This window comes from Stomoxys calcitrans, chromosome 2, assembly GCF_963082655.1.
Source record: "Stomoxys calcitrans chromosome 2, idStoCalc2.1, whole genome shotgun sequence".
Lineage (NCBI taxonomy): Eukaryota > Metazoa > Arthropoda > Insecta > Diptera > Muscidae > Stomoxys > Stomoxys calcitrans.
In genome coordinates this window covers 77,176,897-77,195,498 of record NC_081553.1, presented here as the reverse complement: position 1 = coordinate 77,195,498, position 18,602 = coordinate 77,176,897, and positions in this window count along the sequence as shown.

Here is an 18,602-nt window from a genome sequence, read left to right as displayed (position 1 = left end):
AGAACATGGACCGATTTGGCCCATTTGCAATTCCAACCGACCTACACTAATAGTAATGAATTGTGCAAAGTTACAAGCAGCTAGCTCTACTCTTTCAAAAGTTAGCGTGCTTTCGACAGATGGACGGACGGACGGACGGACATGTCTAGTTCGACTTAAAATGTCACTACGATCAAGAATATATTTACTTTATGGGATTTTAGACGCATATTTCGAGGTGTTACAAACAGAATGACAAAATTAATATACCCCTATCCTATGGTGGAGGGTATAAAAACTGTAAAACTTCTCTCCAAAGAGGTGTCACGCCGTTCGGACTCGGCTAAACAAAGAAGGTTCCTCATCATTGAGCTTAAACTTGAATCGGACTGCACTCAATGATACGTGAGAAGTTTGCCCCTGTTCCTTAGTGGAGTGTTAATGGACAAAATTTGCATTTGAATACCATTTTGTATGCAGCCATGTACAAACTTCTCCACAAAGAGGGTTCGCACTGCAGCACGCCATTTGGATTCGGCTATAAGAAAGGATGTTCCTTACCATAGAGCTTAAGACTTGAATCGGACAGCACTCATTGATATGTTACAAGTTTTCCCCATGTGCCTTATTAAAAAATTTGCATTTGCAGTTATGTTCTATTTTTATACCCACTACCATGGGCTGGGGTATACTAACCTAGTTATTCCGTTTGTAACAGCTCGAAATATTCGTCTAAGTCCCCATAAAGTTTATATATTCTTGATCGTCCCGACATTCTGAGTCGATCTAGCTAAGTTCGTCCGTCCGTCTGTCGAAATCACGATAGACGTCGAACGCTTAAAGCTATCCGCTTGAAAGATACTTCATATCGAAGTAGGTCGTTGGGGATTGCAAATGGGCCATATTTGTAATTTTGTCCGATTTGGCTGAAGTTTGGCATATAGTGTATAGTTTCCATATAAACCGATCTCCCGATTGGACTTCTTGTGCCCTTACAGGCCGCAATTCTCGTCCTATTAGTCTGCAATTTTGTATGCGATGTTCTGTAACGACTTTAAACAACTGTGCCAGAATCAGTCTGTAATCTGATATAGCTCCCATTTAAACTGTTCTCTTGATCATCCTTGTTCGGTTCCTAGAAACTTTAATTTTTGCTGGTTTGAGGTATGTACAATAAAATTATGCCCTACAACTTAATTTATTTTGTATAAATTTTTTAGCAGAACCCATGGTGGTGGGTTCCCAAGAATCGGCCTGGCCGAACTTAGCACGCTTTTACTTGTTTCGTATTAACTATATGGTTGTGGGCACGCAAAAGTTGTCCATCAGATTGCTGTTCTTTAAAAAAATGCCCATCACACTTTAACTTTTTGCATAAAATTTTTAATAATTTCTACTTAGATTTGCTTTAATATAATCAAAGCATTGATTTAAAAATTCAGGCCACACGCCAGCCCTTTCACCATAAATGGTTCAACCATTTACTCAATGACGATCCTGAAAAGAAAAAAGTTACAAACGAAGTTAGAAAAATCAAAGATAATTTGCTTTCCGCCCACGTCTCGTTAGCAGGTATACTAATTATACACCTTTTTTTCTTCTATACTAATTAGTAATATCGTTGTTGCTATTTTTTTTGTGGAAAAAAGCTCATTTTTTCCATAGAGGCTCTTAAGGCTTCAGACCATTTAAATCTCGTACAAAATACTCTGGTGGTATTAGCAGTACTTCGCAGGTATTTCTTCATCCTTTTATGAATATTTATAGAAATGTCTAGTGCATGCAACACTTTTGAAATGTGTCCCTCAAATGGTTCATTTGAAATCCTCTAAATCATCATCATTAAATATGTGTACACACACACACAAACACACACTCGCTAATACTTTCACACAAAGTGAATATTTTTGGTTTTCTTTTGCTTTTCTTCCATAGACTTGCTCTTGAGGCGTTGCTGGTGTTGGTGTCCAAACATCCATCTAAACCATGCAACAGACCCTTCACTATAAGTGTCATATACATTTTTGCACACCGCACTAATGATGGTGTTTTCTTCGCGATACGAGGACGTTTTGCCATGCTTGGGTATTTAGGAAAGGCTCATAATATGTTATTATTTTTCACTGCATTTAATTGCAATACTTGCGATGACATATGCATTCACTTCTTACTCCTTAGCAAAAGCAAAAAGGAACACCACACGAACATTTAAAAAATCTGAAGGATGCAATAGTTGTAATGATATCAGATATAGAGATGTAGAATGTACTGTAGTTGATAACCGAATAACTTATAGGTATTAAAACTCTTTTTGAACGTGTAAAACTTCACGACGATTTGTTGATGCTGGTTTTAATGGACGAATTTCATAGTAACTAATAACAAGTAAAAAGGCATCAAGTTCGGTCGGGCCGAACTTTGGATACCCACCACCTTGGGTATATATGCAAATCCTATTTCGTCACAATCAGGTGAAAATTGGATAACCTAAGCACCCAAATTCGGCACGGGCATTTAGTGGTCTAATATATATGTCACTACCCAATTTTGTAGAACAAAATATTGGTCTTTTTGGCAAATATATCCAATTAAAAACCGATCTGAACCATATTAAGATCGGATATCGTGAGGCTCAGAAAAACTCGCTGTTTCAAATTTCAGCGAAATCGGGTATTAAGTAAAGCTTTTATGGGCTTCAGTCCCCTTATCGGCAGATCGGTCTATATGGCAGCTATATCTAGATATTGTCCGATCTGAACCATATTTAGGTCGGATGTTTGGAAGTCTAAACCTACTCACTGTTTCACATTCCAGGGAAATCGGGTAATAAATAAAGCTTTTATTGGCTTCACACCCCTTATCGGCAGATCGGTCTATATGGCAGTCCATTCTGAACCATATTTAGGTCGGATATCAGGATCCTAAAAATAACTCAGTGTTTCAAGTTTTAGCGAAATCGGTAAAAACATAAAGCTTTTACGGCCTTTAGAACCTTTATCGGGAGATCGGTTTATATGACAGCTATATCCAAATATAGTCTGATCTGAACCATATTCAAGTCAAATGTCGGGAGGCTTAAATTAACGCGGACTATATCTGTATATAGTCCGATCTGAACCATATTTAGGTCAGATGTCGAGAGGCTTAACAAAACGCACTGTTTTAAATTTCAGTGAAATCGGGTAATAAATGAAGCTTTTATGGGCATTAGACCCTTTATCGGGAGATCGGTCTATATGACAGCTATATCTAAATATAGTCCGATCTGAACCATATTTACGACAAATATCGGTAGGCTCAAAATAACCCACTGTTGCAAATTTCAGCGAAATTGGGTTATAAATTAAGCTTTTATGGTTTTCAGACCTTTTATCAGGAGATCGGTCTATATGACAGCTATATGTAAATATGGTCCGATCTAAACCATATTTAGGTCAGTTGTCGGGAAGCCTTAAACTACTCACTGTTTCAATTTTCAGCCAAATCGGATGAAAATCAAAATTTTTTGGGCATTAGACCCTTTATCGGAAAATCGGTCTATATACCAGCTATATCCAAATATAGTCCGATTTGGCCCGTTCAAGAACTAAACCAGCGTGCATCAAACAGACGTATCTGTGTCAAATTTCAGCTCAATATCTCAAGGCTCAATATCTGAAGGCTCTAGAGTGACAGATGGACAGACACACGGACATCGTTAAATCGTCTTAGAATTTTACGACGATCCGAAATATATATACTTTATAGGGTCTGAAATTGATATTTCGATGTGTTGTAAACGGAATAACTAAATGAATAGATTCCCTATCCTACGGTGGTGGGTATAAAAATGTTGGAAATTTATGATAACTTTGTTTAGTAGCATTATGATTTTTTATACCCTCGACCATAGGATGGTGGTATACTAATTTCGTCATTCTGCTTTGTAACTCCTCGAAATATTCGTCTAAAACCCCATAAAATATATATATTCTTGATCGTCATGAAATTTTAAGTCGAACTAGCCATGTCCGTCCGTCTGTCTGTCGAAAACACGCTACCTTTCGAAGGAGTAAAGCTACATGCTTGAAATTTAGCACAAAGACCTCTTATTAGTGTAGGTCGGTTTGGATTGTAAATGGGCTATATCGGTCCACGTTTTGATATAGCTGCCATACAAACTGATCTGGGTACTTGACTTCTTGAGCCACTAGATGACGCAATTAATATCCGGTTTGGCTGAAATTTAGCGTGAGGTGTTTTATTATGACCTCCAACAACTGTGCTTAGAATAGTTCAAATCGGTCCATAACCTGATATAGCTGCCACATAAACCGATCTGGGGTCTTCACTTCTTGAGCCACTAGAGGGCGCAATTCTTATCCGATTTAGCTGAAATTTTGCATGTTTCGTTGTTGTTATGACTTTCAACAACTGTGCTTAGAATAGTTCATATCGGTCCATAATCTGATATAGCTGCCATTAAAACCTATATGGGATCTTGACTTCTTGAGCCTCTAAAGGGTGCAAACATTTTCCGATTTGGCTGAAATTTTGTACAATGTTTTCTCTCATGACCTTTAAGATACGTGTCGAATATTGTATGAATCGGTTTATAAACTAATGCAGCTCCCCTATAAACCGATCCCCCTATTTTACTTCTGCAGCCCCTAAAGTGCGCAATTTTTACTAGATTTGACTGAAATTTTACACAGTGACTTCTACTATGGTCTCCAATATTCAGTTCAATTATGGTCCGAAATGAACCATATCTCGATATTGTTCCAGTAACGCAGCAATTATTTTCGTTTATCCTTTGTTTGCCTAAAAAGAGATACCGTGGCAAGAGCTCGACAAATGCGATCCATGGTGGAGGGTATATAAGATTCGGCCCGACCGAACTTAGCACGTTTTTACTTGTTTTCCATAACACAACCCTACGTTGGTTTATGTCTACTTAAGTACCGGGGTCTGTTGACCGCAAAAGCAGGGCAATGACATCTTCTCCATATGTCCGACGCATGCTATCACATGCCGCACCGATTTTGCATAAATGGGATCGCAGTCCCATGTATCCTCTTTTAATACCGAAAGCTATACTGACATCCTTCTTCGACCTACTGATCGTTTCGCTACTCCACTGTATTACATGCGCGTTCGTAGCCCACTCCCTTAACTCGGACTGCGTCGACCGGAAAGGCTTTGTGTTAACCAAGTTTTTTGACGCCAGTCCTCTGGCCTTCACTGCCAAATCGTCTGTTTACCATATTCAATTCGTATTTCGAAGGATCTAAGACAACTTACTTTGCATAATTTCAGGGAAATCGGGTAATAAATTCGACTTCTTCTATTAGTCTATAAATCAGGAGATAGGTCTATATGGTGGCTGTATAAAGATTTTGTGTTGACTGGCCATATTCGATAAGGATGTCGATGGACCTAATACAACTCACTGTGCAAATGCAGCGTCTAACACAAATTTCTGTTTCAATCTTTAGCGAAATCAGATAATAAATGGGGGCTATAACAAACTAAATAGTTCACGATCTGGGCCATATTTGATACGGATATGGAAGATTGCAGTACACTGTGCAAAATTTCTGTGAGATGGGGTAATAAATACGCCTTGTAGGGGCCTAAGACCTTAAATCAGGAGATCGGTCTATATGGGGTATGTGTCAAGATATAGTACGATTTAGACCATCTGCAAAGGTTTCAGCCCAATCTTTTAATTATTGTATAGATCGGACGATATTTAGATATAGCTGTCATATAGACCGATATGCCGATGAAGGTTCTGAAGCCCATAAAAGCTTTATTTATTACCCCATTCCGTTGAAATTTGAAATTGTGATTTGTTTTAAGCCTCGCGACATCCGACCCAAATTTTAATCAGATCTAATTTTGGGTCTTAATCCCATAAAAAGCGGATTTCTTGCTTGATTTCGCTGAAATTGTTACTTTTATATGAGTTCTCGGGATCTGAAGAAAATATGATCGATACCAGCCTCTATTTAGATACAACTATGGATATAGTAGTGGAGTTTTAATTAATTAGCAAGATTTGTACATTCATGTTGATGGGTATCCAAAGTTTGTCACGGCCGGTTTGACTTTTTATATCCTACACCACTACTGTGGTACAGGGTATTATAACTTAGTGCATTTGTTTGTAACACCCAGAAGGAAGAGAGACAATGGGTCATAATACCCTGTACCACAGGGTACCGGCCGTGACAAACTTTGGATACCCATCAACATTAATATACAATAAGTATACCGATCGACTCAGAATCACTTTCTGATTCGATTTAGCTATGTCCGTCTGTCTGCCTGTCCGTCTGTCCATGTTAATTTGTGTACAAAGTACAGGTCGCGGTTTTCACCCGGTTGTCTTAAGATTTGGTATAGGCATGTTTTTCGGCTTAGAGACGAAGCCAATTGAAATTGGAAAAAATCGGTTCAGATTTGGATATAGCTCCCATATATATGTTCGTCCGATTTTCAGTAATAGTGCAATAAAATGGTCATTTGTTAACCGTTAACTCGAAATTTGGCAGGAAGGATTTTTTATGGCTCTCGACATTACTGGTGAAAGATTTAGATATATTGGGTTGCCCAAAAAGTAATTGCGGATTTTTCATATAGTCGGCGTTGACAATTTTTTTCACACCTTGTGACTCTGTAATTGCATTCTTTCTTCTGTCAGTTATTAGCTGTTACTTTTAGCTTGCTTTAGAAAAAAAGTGTAAAGATGTATATTTGATTAAAGTTCATTCTAAGCTTTATTAAAAATGCATTTACTTTCTTTTAAAAAATCCGCAATTACTTTTTGGGCAACCCAATAGCTCTCATATAGAGCCACTGCAAGCGCATTTATTGACCAATCTTCCCAAAACTTCTTACAACGATTTCCTCGACGACTTCCACAATATCCATAAAGTTTGGTCGAAATCGAGTCAGATTTAGATATGGCTCCCATGTATACGTTCGTCCTATATGCAGTAAAATTGCAATAAAATGGTTTTTTGTTAACCGATTCTCTCGAAATTAAGCGGGATGGGTTTTCTTACGACTCTCTACGTTGATGTCGAACTCAATGGAAATCTGTTCAGATTTTGATATAGCTCTCATATATGTATATCGCCCGATTTTCACTCTTAGAGCCATTGCAAGCGCATGTATTGACCAATCTTGCCAAAATTTTGCACAACGCTTTCCTCGACGACTACCACATTATCTGAGAAGTTTGCTCGAAATCGGTTCAGAATTAGATATAGCTCGTCAATTTTTTGATAATTTGCTATAATTTTGTCATTTGTCAACCGTAGTTATTACAGTTTGAACATATTTGCTCGCCGAGGTCAATAAAATTTGGTTCAGAATTGGATATAGCTCCCACATTGTACTTATTGGCACTGCCCGAATTTTGCCCTTGCTTACTGGTTATAACCAATTGTATTTGGTCCATAAGTTGATACATAGACCGCCATCATGATTTCGACAGACGATCGGAAGCACAGACGTGCCTGGAATGACTCATTTTGCCAAGACGATGAAAAATCAATATATGGGCAAAGGTTTTCTTGTCGATTCAATGAATTATCGCTCAATTTTGTTGGACGAAAAATATTCAAAGAAAGAAAAATTTTAGTATTATTGTTTCGGCTCATCTGAAATCGGCGGCTCAGTTTAAGCCCCACGAGACTTTAAAAATGTGGGCGGCGCGGTCGAAGCAAAGTAAGTCGCCGACGGCACACCGCCATCATATAACAGCTCATCTGCGTTCACTGGTTATGACCTCCCATTATATTTTTAATAAAGAGAAACCCTGCAAAGAACTTCATCAATGCGAACTATGGTGGATGGAGGGTTTATTAAATTCGTCTCTTATTGAAAAGCTTTAAAAAATGTGTACATCCATCTCATAAAGATCTTATTCAATGTGCAAAATCCGCCTTTTTTACAAAAGAATTTATCCACAGCAAAAGTTATCCAAAGAGTCGGTTTTCTTTATCTTGTAATCTTTCACTTCACACCATAGAAGCAAAAAATATAATATAAACTGAAACCATAAACGGGCCATGGATACTCGTAATTGTACAAAAATATGAAATGTACTTTGGAGTTTATTTTGGTTTAAGCTGACTGTAGCAGTTGTTTGGCTGATGTGTGGCTGTGTTTGGGTTTTTGGTCTGAGCTGTGGCTGGTTAGTGATAATGATGGTAATACACTCATCATAGCTTACTGGGGCACTTACGACACGCCCCACAAGAATCTCCTTCTTCTTGGCTAATAAGCCACGATGTGTGAAGTGCATGTACTCGTGCTACTTGCTGAAGTGCTAATGTTGGCCTTTAAAAGGCAACATTAAAGGGGATCTCTTAGATGTCTTTGAAAAGGAAAGCAGCCAAAAGAGAGAAAAAGAAGAGATATATAGCATAAGGTATCATGCTTCAATGAAAGACTAGCTAAAAAAAATTATAATTCTTTTGAAATTGGGTTGGTTAGGGAAATCTGTAAGCTGTATCTAAAGAAATACTGTTAATAGAGGGCAAGTGATTGTTTATTGAGAAAATTAGGGATGATCTTTATGTAAATGAAAATACATTTGTAAAAGGACAAAACCAGTATTAGTGGTTTCAACAATTACTCTTAAAGGTCTATTTAGTATTGTTCACCATGACAATGCGAGCTTTCATACATCGACGCACACCAGCGCCTTTTTGACTGGCCTAAACCTCAAATTGATGGGTCACTTCACACACATTTGTCAACGCCCTACAGCCCTGAGATAGCACACTTCTGACTTTCTTTTTTTATCCGTACATGAGGAAAAAAATGTGTGGTCAACGATTATCGTCGTCGGAGAGCCGTTGAAGCGGCTCTGAACATGAACATATGGTTAGTATCGTTGCTTTTAAATAAGAGGAAAAATCAATAAAGTAAAATGCAAATTTACCTTTGATCAATCCGCTAAGGAACTGGGGCAAACTTCTCACATATCAATGAGTCCGATTCAAATTTAAGCTCAATAAGAACGGACCTTCTTTTTTAGCCGAGTCCGAATGGCGTGCTCCTGTGCGACACCTCTTTTGGGGAGAAGCTTTTACATGGCATAGTACCTCACATATGTCACCAAGATTGGGAGGGGATAATCACCGCTTAATATTTTACGATGGTCTCGCCAGGATTTGAACCCAAGTGTTCTGCGTCATAGGCGGACATGATAACCTCTGCGCTACGGTGGCCTCCAAAATCCAGAAAATCAATTAAGAAATAACTGTCAAAATTGAAATTTTCGGCAGGGTGGATCTAAAAAGGGTCTACTTAGGCCGCTCTAATTCTTTTTCAGTGTTCATCAGTGAAGTGTCCTGAATCAGTTAATTTTAACTGCACGAACTTGCACCAGTTCAATATTTTATATTGGTTGCCCAAAAAGTAATTGCCGATTTTTCATATAGTCGGCGTTGACAAATTTTTTCACAGCTTGTGACTCTGTAATTGCATTCTTTCTTCTGTCAGTTATCAGCTGTTACTTTTAGCTTGCTTTAGAAAAAAAGTGTAAAAAAAGTATATTTGATTAAAGTTCATTCTAAGTTTTATTAAAAATGCATTTACTTTCTTTTAAAAAATCCGCAATTACTTTTTGGGCAACCCAATATTTTTTAAAAAATTAGTTTTCGGCCACTTTTTTGAAACATTGTTGAAAATTCATTAAAATTGGGCCCCTAGCATTTCAGAATATTCTACAAAAATGTTTGCCGGAAAATTCTACTATTGTCCCCTCAATACATCAAACCCCAAAACTTAACACAAACACCGGAAATTAGTAAAACGAAAATCACAATTCAGGGATAAAGACGTAATTTAAAGTGAACGCCTTATATTGGCTTAAGAACTCAAATCAAGAGATTGGTTTACATGGAAGCTACATTAGGAGCTATATACTTGGCGTGGTTTTTGAGAGTCATAGCAGAAGTTATTTTGCAAAATTTCAGCCAAATCGGATAACAATTGCACCCTCTGGAGGCTCAAGATATTAAATCGGGTGATCGGTTTATATGAGAGCTATATAACCATATAGACCAATTTGAACTACACTTATGGTAGTTGTTGAGACTGAACAGGTGTGTGTCATCATGCAAAATTTTAGACAAATCGGGTAATAATTACGACCTCTGGAAGAAGGTCGGTAAATCGGTAGATCGGTTAATATGGGACCTATATCAGGTTATAGACCTATTTGGACTTCACTCTATTATACTTCACTTATATTTAAGTCTAATATAGACTTAATATGCCTCTGTGCAAAATTTCAGAGCTCTATGTTAACACTAACTACTATTGTCCAACCACTAACACTGTGCGTCGCACATTGGGATGATGAAAAAAAAAATAGATTATATATGTCGGCCATTTGTGAATGGATAAAGATATCTTCACAAAAGTTTATACGCATATAGCTGAGGTGTTTTCCAAACCATGTGACCATTTTAGGGCCCTAGAAGGCTCGGGAACCCATTGATCGGCCTTCAAAATTAGATTCTGCAAAAGTTTGTTCGGGCTGCCAAAAGAGCATTTATATTCCGATTGATATTTTTATACCCACCACCAAAGGATAGGGGGTATATTCATTTGGTCATTCCGTTTGCAACACATCGAAATATCAATTTCCGACCCTACAAAGTATATATATTTCGGTTCGCCGCAAAATTCTAAGACGTTTTAACGATGTCCGTGTGTCTGTCCGTCTGTCAATCCGTCTGTTGTAATCATTCTACAGCCTTCAAAAATTGAGATATTGTGCTGAAATTTAGCACCTATACGTCTTTTTGATGTACGCAGGTTAAGTTCTTGAACGGGGCAAAACGAACCATATGTGGATATAGCTGCTATATATACCGGTCTGCCGATAAGGGGTCTGAAGACCATAAAAGCTTCACTTTCTATCCGATTTCGCTTAAATTTGAAGCAGTCAGTTTTCTTAAGCCTCCCAACATCCGACCTAAATATAGTTCAGACCAGACTTTAATTAGATATAGCTGCTATATTGTCCGATCTGAAGCCGACTCCAATATGGTTCTGGCATACAGACCGATTTCCCGATAAAGTGTCTGAAGCCCATAAAAACTTTATTTATTACCCGGATTCGCTGAAATTTAGAGAGGTGAGTTTTTTTAAGCCTCCCAACATCCGATCTAAATATAGTTCAGATCAGACTTTAATTAGATATATCTGCCATATTGTCCGATCTGCCAGGTAAGGATCTGACGCCGATAAAAGCTTAATTTTTTATCCGATTTCGCTAAAATTTTAAAAATTGAGTATTTTCAGACCTCCCGACATCCGACTCCAATATGGTTCAGATCACACTTTATTTAGATATAGCTCCCATACAGACCGATCTCCTCCCTATAAAGGGTCTAAAGCCCATAAAAACTTTATTTATTACCCGGATTAGAGAAGTGAGTTATTTTAAGCATCTCATCCCATATAGCTGCCATATAGACGCATCTCACGATAAAGGGTCTGAAGCCCATAAAAGCTTTATTTTTTATTTTCCTGAAATTTGAAACAGTGTGTAGTTATAGGCCTACCGACATACGCCCTATATATTGTAAAGATCGGATCTGAAGCCCAATCATTATTCTTATCCAATTTCGCTGAAATTTGGAACAGTGACTAGTTTTAAACCTCCCGACATCCTACCCGATATGGTTCAGTGGAATGTGAATCAGTGTGTTGTTATAAGCCTCCCGCCATCGGACCCAGATATTGTAAAGATCGGACATATTCAAATATAGCTGCCATATAGACCCATCTCACAATAATTTTTTTATCCGATTTGAAACAGTGGGTTATTTAAGGCCTTCCGACAGCAGACCTGAATATGGATCAGATCGGACTATATTTAGATAATACTGTTTAATGATATGTCGATTAATGGTCTGACGTTCATAAAGGCTGTATTGTGAAATGTGAAATAGTGAGTTGTTTAAGCCTCCTGACATCCGACCCAAATATGTATCAGACTATACAGATATAGCTGTCATATAGACTAATCTTTAATTAACGGTCTTTATCCGATAAAAAACTGATTTTTTGTCTGATTTAGCTGAAACTGTTACTTGTATATGAGTTCTTGAGACCTGAATAAAATATTTAGACGTAAATGTGGATATAGTAGAGGACTTATAATAAAATAGGATGATTATTATATCCTTGGTGGTGGGTATCCATAGTTCGGCACGGCCGAACTTACCATAATTTTTTTTTTCTTGCACTAACATTTTTACATTTTTTTATGCGTTGTGCTCGAAAATTTTACGCAAAAGAGGCCATGGATGTCCGAAGTCACAAAATGGAAAACAAATAAAAATTCTTTGGGAGCCGACTACGAATCTGATATACACAATTGGCAGAGTCTGGGACCGACCCGCCCTCTAAATACCCTTATCCCGATCGAACTAATATGGGAATTAAAAGAAAGGAATCTAATTTTTATTAAGGTATCAGGGTCACGTCTTGCCGTTCAGCACGACCTGTAGATCGCGACTATAAAGGACTCAAATAAATGGTCTTTTGGTCTTCCAATATAAACAACACCAAAGTGTCATGTAGGACGATTGAGTACATATTGTACACAAAAGAAAGGACGAGTCAGAGGGCAATTTCCCTCCTCCATTCTACCCAAAACAAAAAGGAATTAAAAATAATATTGGGTTGCCCAAAAAGTAATTGCGGATTTTTTAAAAGAAAGTAAATGCATTTTTAATAAATAGTAGAATGAACTTTAATCAAATATACTTTTTTACACTTTTTTTCTAAAGCAAGCTAAAAGTAACAGCTGATTACTGTCAGAAGAAAGATTGCAGTTAAAGAGTTACAAGCTGTGAAAAAATTTTTCAACGCTGACTATATGAAAAATCCGCAATTACTTTTTGGGCAACCCAATATATGAAGGCCGATCAGTATAGAATAGGACAGCAATAAAAAGTCATTGGTAGTAGAGTATACTTTTTGCCCTCAAATTGGGATAGACACAGGAGAGAAAAAATTAATTATTGTGGATTTGAACGAGACCCGCAGCCCTGAATGTCTCGATCACCAGCTTAAAAAATGCTCAAAGAAAAATCCATTTTCAATAACTAATTTTTTTAAACAAGTAAAAGCGTGCTAAAGTGGGCGGGATCAAATTTTATATACCCTCCACCATGGATTGCGTTTGTCTAGTTATAGAAAAACATTTCCTCCTAAATTTCAGACAAATCGAGTTATAATTGCGCACTTCAGGGACTCAAAAAATCAAACTGGAAATCGGTTTATATGGCAGCTATATCAGGTTATATACCAATTTAGACCATACTTAGAACTTTTGTTGAAGATCATACCAAAACGACTTATGCAAAATTTCATCTATATTGGAGGAGAATTGCGCCCTTTAAGAGCCCAAGAAGCAGACCGGTTTATATGGCGGATATATCAGGATATGAACTAATTTAGACCATATTATACAGAGTAATCAAAATAAAACACTTCATGCTACATTTTGGCCAAATCGGATAAGAATTGTGCCCTCTGGTAGCTCAAGAAATCAAGACCCAAGATCGGTTTATATGGCTGCTATATCAGGTTATGGACCGATTGGAATCATACTTAGCACAGCTGTTGGAAGTCTTGGAACACGTCATGCTAAATTTCAGTCAAATCGGATAGGAATTTCGCCATGTAGAGGCTCAAGAAGTCTAATCTGGAGATCGGTTTATATGGCGGCTATATCAGGTTATGATCTGATTTAGTCATAACAAAGCACTTCATGCAAAATTTCACCCAAATCGGATAGAAATTGCGTCCTCTAGAAGCTCTGGAAGTCAAGACCCAAGTTTATATAACAGATAGTTCAAAACATGGACCGATTTGGCTAAGTATTTGTGAAAAATTTCAAGCTCCTAGTTTTATTCCTTCGAAAATTGCTTTCGACAGACGGACAGACATGGTTAGATGGTCTTAAAATGTCATGGCGATCAAGAATATATATACTTTATGGGTTCTTGGACTCATATTTCGAGGTGTTACAAACGGAATGACGTAGTTAGTATACACCCCTCCTATGGTGGAGGGTATAAAATATGTTTAGTTTGTTATGCGTCCCTTCTTTTCTTTGAGTTTTGCTTCCGGATCAGCTTATCTGCTTCTTGCATTGATGCCCTGAAAACCTTATTCCCCTTTAATTTTATGATCTTCTTTTTTCTTCTAGGGATTAAAATATCTCACCTCAGCGTACAAGTAAGTACCCCAAAACTACTATACACATTTTTTAAGATTTTTATTATTTATTGTTAAATTGCCTGTCAAGATTTACATAAAAGCAATATTTTTTGTTTTAACCAGAAAACTTTGGTAAGCATTTATCCAAATATGTAAGGGACTTAAAATCTTTCTCCCCAATTACTCTTAAAATAGTCATACAAATAGTTTGTGTTATAAAAATTTTCCATTCTGTGGATTTCATTGCCTGGGACAAGTACTAACTTTTTATTTGAATGACTGACTGACTAAATGACAGGCAGACTACTGGTATTTGTGGTTAATCTACACAACTGCAGTTGCCTCCTTTTTAAATGTGTGTTTGACATTCAGTTCAGAATGTTGGCCGGGCGGCTGGCTAGCTGTTTGGTCAGGCTGTAAGTCATGTTTTCATAAAACTAATTGTTTTTGCCTAAATGGTGTATTAGGCCATATATTATGAGAGTATTATCACCCAACAAACAGAATTTAGGATAGCTGCAGACGGAACTCACCAGACAATAAACAGCAGACACAAGGAAGTTGTCCATAGCCAAGGGAAAGCAAGCAGTGTTACCAATGCAACAATGCCAGATATAAACAAACTAAGGGGCGTGGTATGGAAACAATTTGTAAGCGATTTTGTAAGCAGCATAGAATTCCTGACTTAGATTTTCTTTTTCGAGCTTATATTTTCGTATTTAAAGCGCACAACAAGTCGATTGCTGGCTTAGGTGTATGCCCTTAGTGGCATGGGGCGGATTAATATCCCTAACCCAACCTACCAATGCAATACATATTTTACCAAATTTTTCAAGATTAATTTAAATTAGCATCAAGCATGTTAAGTTCGCAGAGTCTTATGTTTATGCTCTATACAATTGAACGCATTTCTTAATTTTTTTTGCTCTAGATTTTTTATACCCTCCACCATAAGATGGGGGGTATACTAATTTCGTCATTCTGTTTGTAACTACTCGAAATATTCGTCCGAAACCCTATAAAGTATATATATTCTTGATCGTCGTGACATTTTGTCGATCTAGCCATGTCCGTCCGTCTGTCTGTCGAAAGCACGCTAACTTCCGAAGGAGTAGAGCTAGCCGCTTGAAATTTTGCACAAATACTTCTTATTAGTGTAGGTCGGTTGGTATTGTAAATGGGCCATATCGGTCCATGTTTCGATATAGCTGTCATATAAACCGATCTTGGGTCTTGACTTCTTGAGCCTCTAGAGTGCGCAATTCTTTTCCGATTGGAATGAAATTTTGCACGACATGTTTTGCTATAATATCCAACAACCGTGCCAAGTATAGTTCAAATCGGTCCATAACCTGATATAGCTGCCATATAAACCGATCTTGGGTCTTGACTTCTTCAGCCTCTAGAAGGCGCAATTCTTATCCGACCAGAACAAAATTTTGCACGACGTGTTTTGTTATTATATCCAACAACTGTGCCAAGTATGGTTTAAATCGGTTCATAACCTGATATAGCTGCCATATAAACCGATCTTGGGTCTTGACTTCTTGAGCCTCTAGAGTGCGCAATTCTTATCCGATTGAAATGAAATTTTGCACGACGTGTTTTGTTATGATATCCAACAACTGTGCCAAGTACGGTTCAAATCGGTCCATAACCTGATATAGCTGCCATATAAATTGATCTTGGGTCTTGACTTCTTGAGCCTCTAGAGGGCGCAATTCTTATCCGAATGGAATGGAATTTCGCACGACGTGTTTTGTTATGATACCCAACAACTATGCCAAGTTTGGTTTAAATCGGTCTATAACCTGATATAGCTGCCATATAAACCGATCTTTGGTCTTGACTTCTTGAGCCTCTAGAGGGCACAATTCTTATCCGATTTGAATGAATTTTTGCACGAGGTATTTCGTTATGATACTCAACAACTGTGCCAAGTATGGTTGAAATCGGTCCATAACCTGATATAGCTGTCATATAAACAGATCTGGGGATTTGACTTCTTGAGCTTCTAGAGGGCGCAATTCCTATCCGATTTGGCTGAAATTTTGCATGACGTATTTTATTTTTACTTTCAACAACTGTGTCAAATAAGGTTCAAATCGGTTCATAACCTGATATAGCTGCCATATAAACCGATCTGGGATTTTGACTTCTTGACCCCTAGAGGTCGCAATTATTATCCGATATGCCTGAAATTTTGTACGACGGATCCTCTCATGACCATCAACAAACGTGTTTATTATGGTCTGAATCGGTCTATAGCCCGATACAGATCCCATATAAATCGTTCTCTCTATTTTACTTCGTGAGCTCCAATGGGCGCAATTCTTATACGAATTGGCTGAAATTTTACACAGGTCTCCAACATATAATTTAATTGTGGTCCGAACCGGACCATATCTTGATATCGTTTTAATAGCAGAGCAACTCTTTTCTTATATCCTTTTTTGCCTAAGAAGAGATGCCGGGAAAAGAACTCGACAAATGCGATCCATGGTGGAGGTATATAAGATTCGGCCCCGGCCGAACGTAGCACGCTTTTACTTGTTTTTTACTTATATACAGATTAGTCGACTTGTATGGGAACTATATCTGATTATTGACCTATTGAATAATACTTACCACAGATTCTGAAAGTTATGCGCAAACACTATGTACAAGTTTTCAGACAAGTCCAATAATAAATGCCCACTCTGGGACTCAAGAGGTCTTATCGGGTGATCAGCTAATGCATCAAGTTAATGCACGATTTGGTCCATAATAGATGCAATGACGGAAGTACTAACAGAAGATATCTTGAAAAATTTTGGCCAAATCGGACAATAATTTCTACCACTAGGGACTCAAGAAAGCAACTCAAGTATCTGTTCGTATAGACCCAAACATGAACAATTTTGGAACATAAGTGACTTCCTCATTCAATACTTATTGGTAGGTCCCATGGCATAAGAATAATTGATAAGGTGGCACAAGGTACCCCACAGCGGGTATTTGATTGTCACTGCTATGAGTGACCACTACAACTAGCCTTCTACGGATTCTAACTGAAGAAGGATTTGATCTCCTGTTCTGCGGACGATGTTATAAAACTTCTTAGCGGTATTGTTAAAATCTGAATCAGATGTGCAGGAAGACCGAAAGGGTCTAGAGATGGCATATGACTTGACTAGACCAAAGAGTCTGAACGTTACCCAAATAGGTTTGAAATCTGTCAGTTTACAATGATAACGATGATGGGCCGATGCGAGGCACCTGGTTTACTCAACAAAACGATATCAATATTTGACACGGTAAAATAGTTGAGGGCGAAATTCGAAAAGAAACTGAACTTGAAGTGTAACATCCGAGCGAACTGAGAAAACTAACAGATGTTGGCCATTATAATGCGTCGTAGGTTCAAAATGTGTCCTGAATTCGTCGAAAGTCCATTGGCTTTACAGAAGCGCGTTAAAGCCAACACTTATTTATGCCTCTGTAGTTAGGTGCACTACGGTGGCAAAAATGTGCAACTTAAGGATATAAAGGGTGATTTTTTTGAGGTTAGGATTTTCATGCATTAGTATTTGACAGATCACGTGGGATTTCAGACATGGTGTCAAAGAGAAAGATGCTCAGTATGCTTTGACATTTCATCATGAATAGACTTACTAACGAGCAACGCTTGCAAATCATTGAATTTTATTACCAAAATCAGTGTTCGGTTCGAAATGTGTTCATTCACCGTTCAGCGATGAGGCTCATTTCTGGTTGAATGGCTAGCTAGCGGCACAGTTTTGGAAGTTCATGCTACAACGATGGATCAAAGCTATAGGACAAAGTGGGCATGTGAGTCTATATTGAGATGATAGCGACTTAGAACTGTTTCCGACTGCCTGACCAAGAAGCGGTCCTGCAGGCAGGAATTCGGGTGATCACGGAATACGTTAGGTGGTATGGCGATAGCAGCATTTTTACGTGCAGTAAACTGACGACACTTGAGGTCGAGTGCGACGCACTGCTGCCTGCGGCACAGTTTTGGAATTGCCATCAGGAAGTTCATGCTACAACGATGGATTAAAGCTATAGGAGAAAGTGGGCATGGGTGTCTATATTGAGATAATAGGATCTGAGAACTGTTTCCGACTGTCTGACCATAAAGCGGCCCTGCAGGCAGAAATTCGGGTGATCACGGAATGCAATAGGTGGTATGGCGATAGCAGGCGAATGTCTTGTCTGAACATCTTTACGTGCAGTAAACCGACCATCAGAGTACTGAAAATCAAGATGGTAAGTTCACGAACAGTCTTGTAGTTTCAGAAGGAGATTAACGACTTCTCTGAGGAAACCACGATTCTTATTATTTGAAAGAACAGACGATTTTGTAGTGA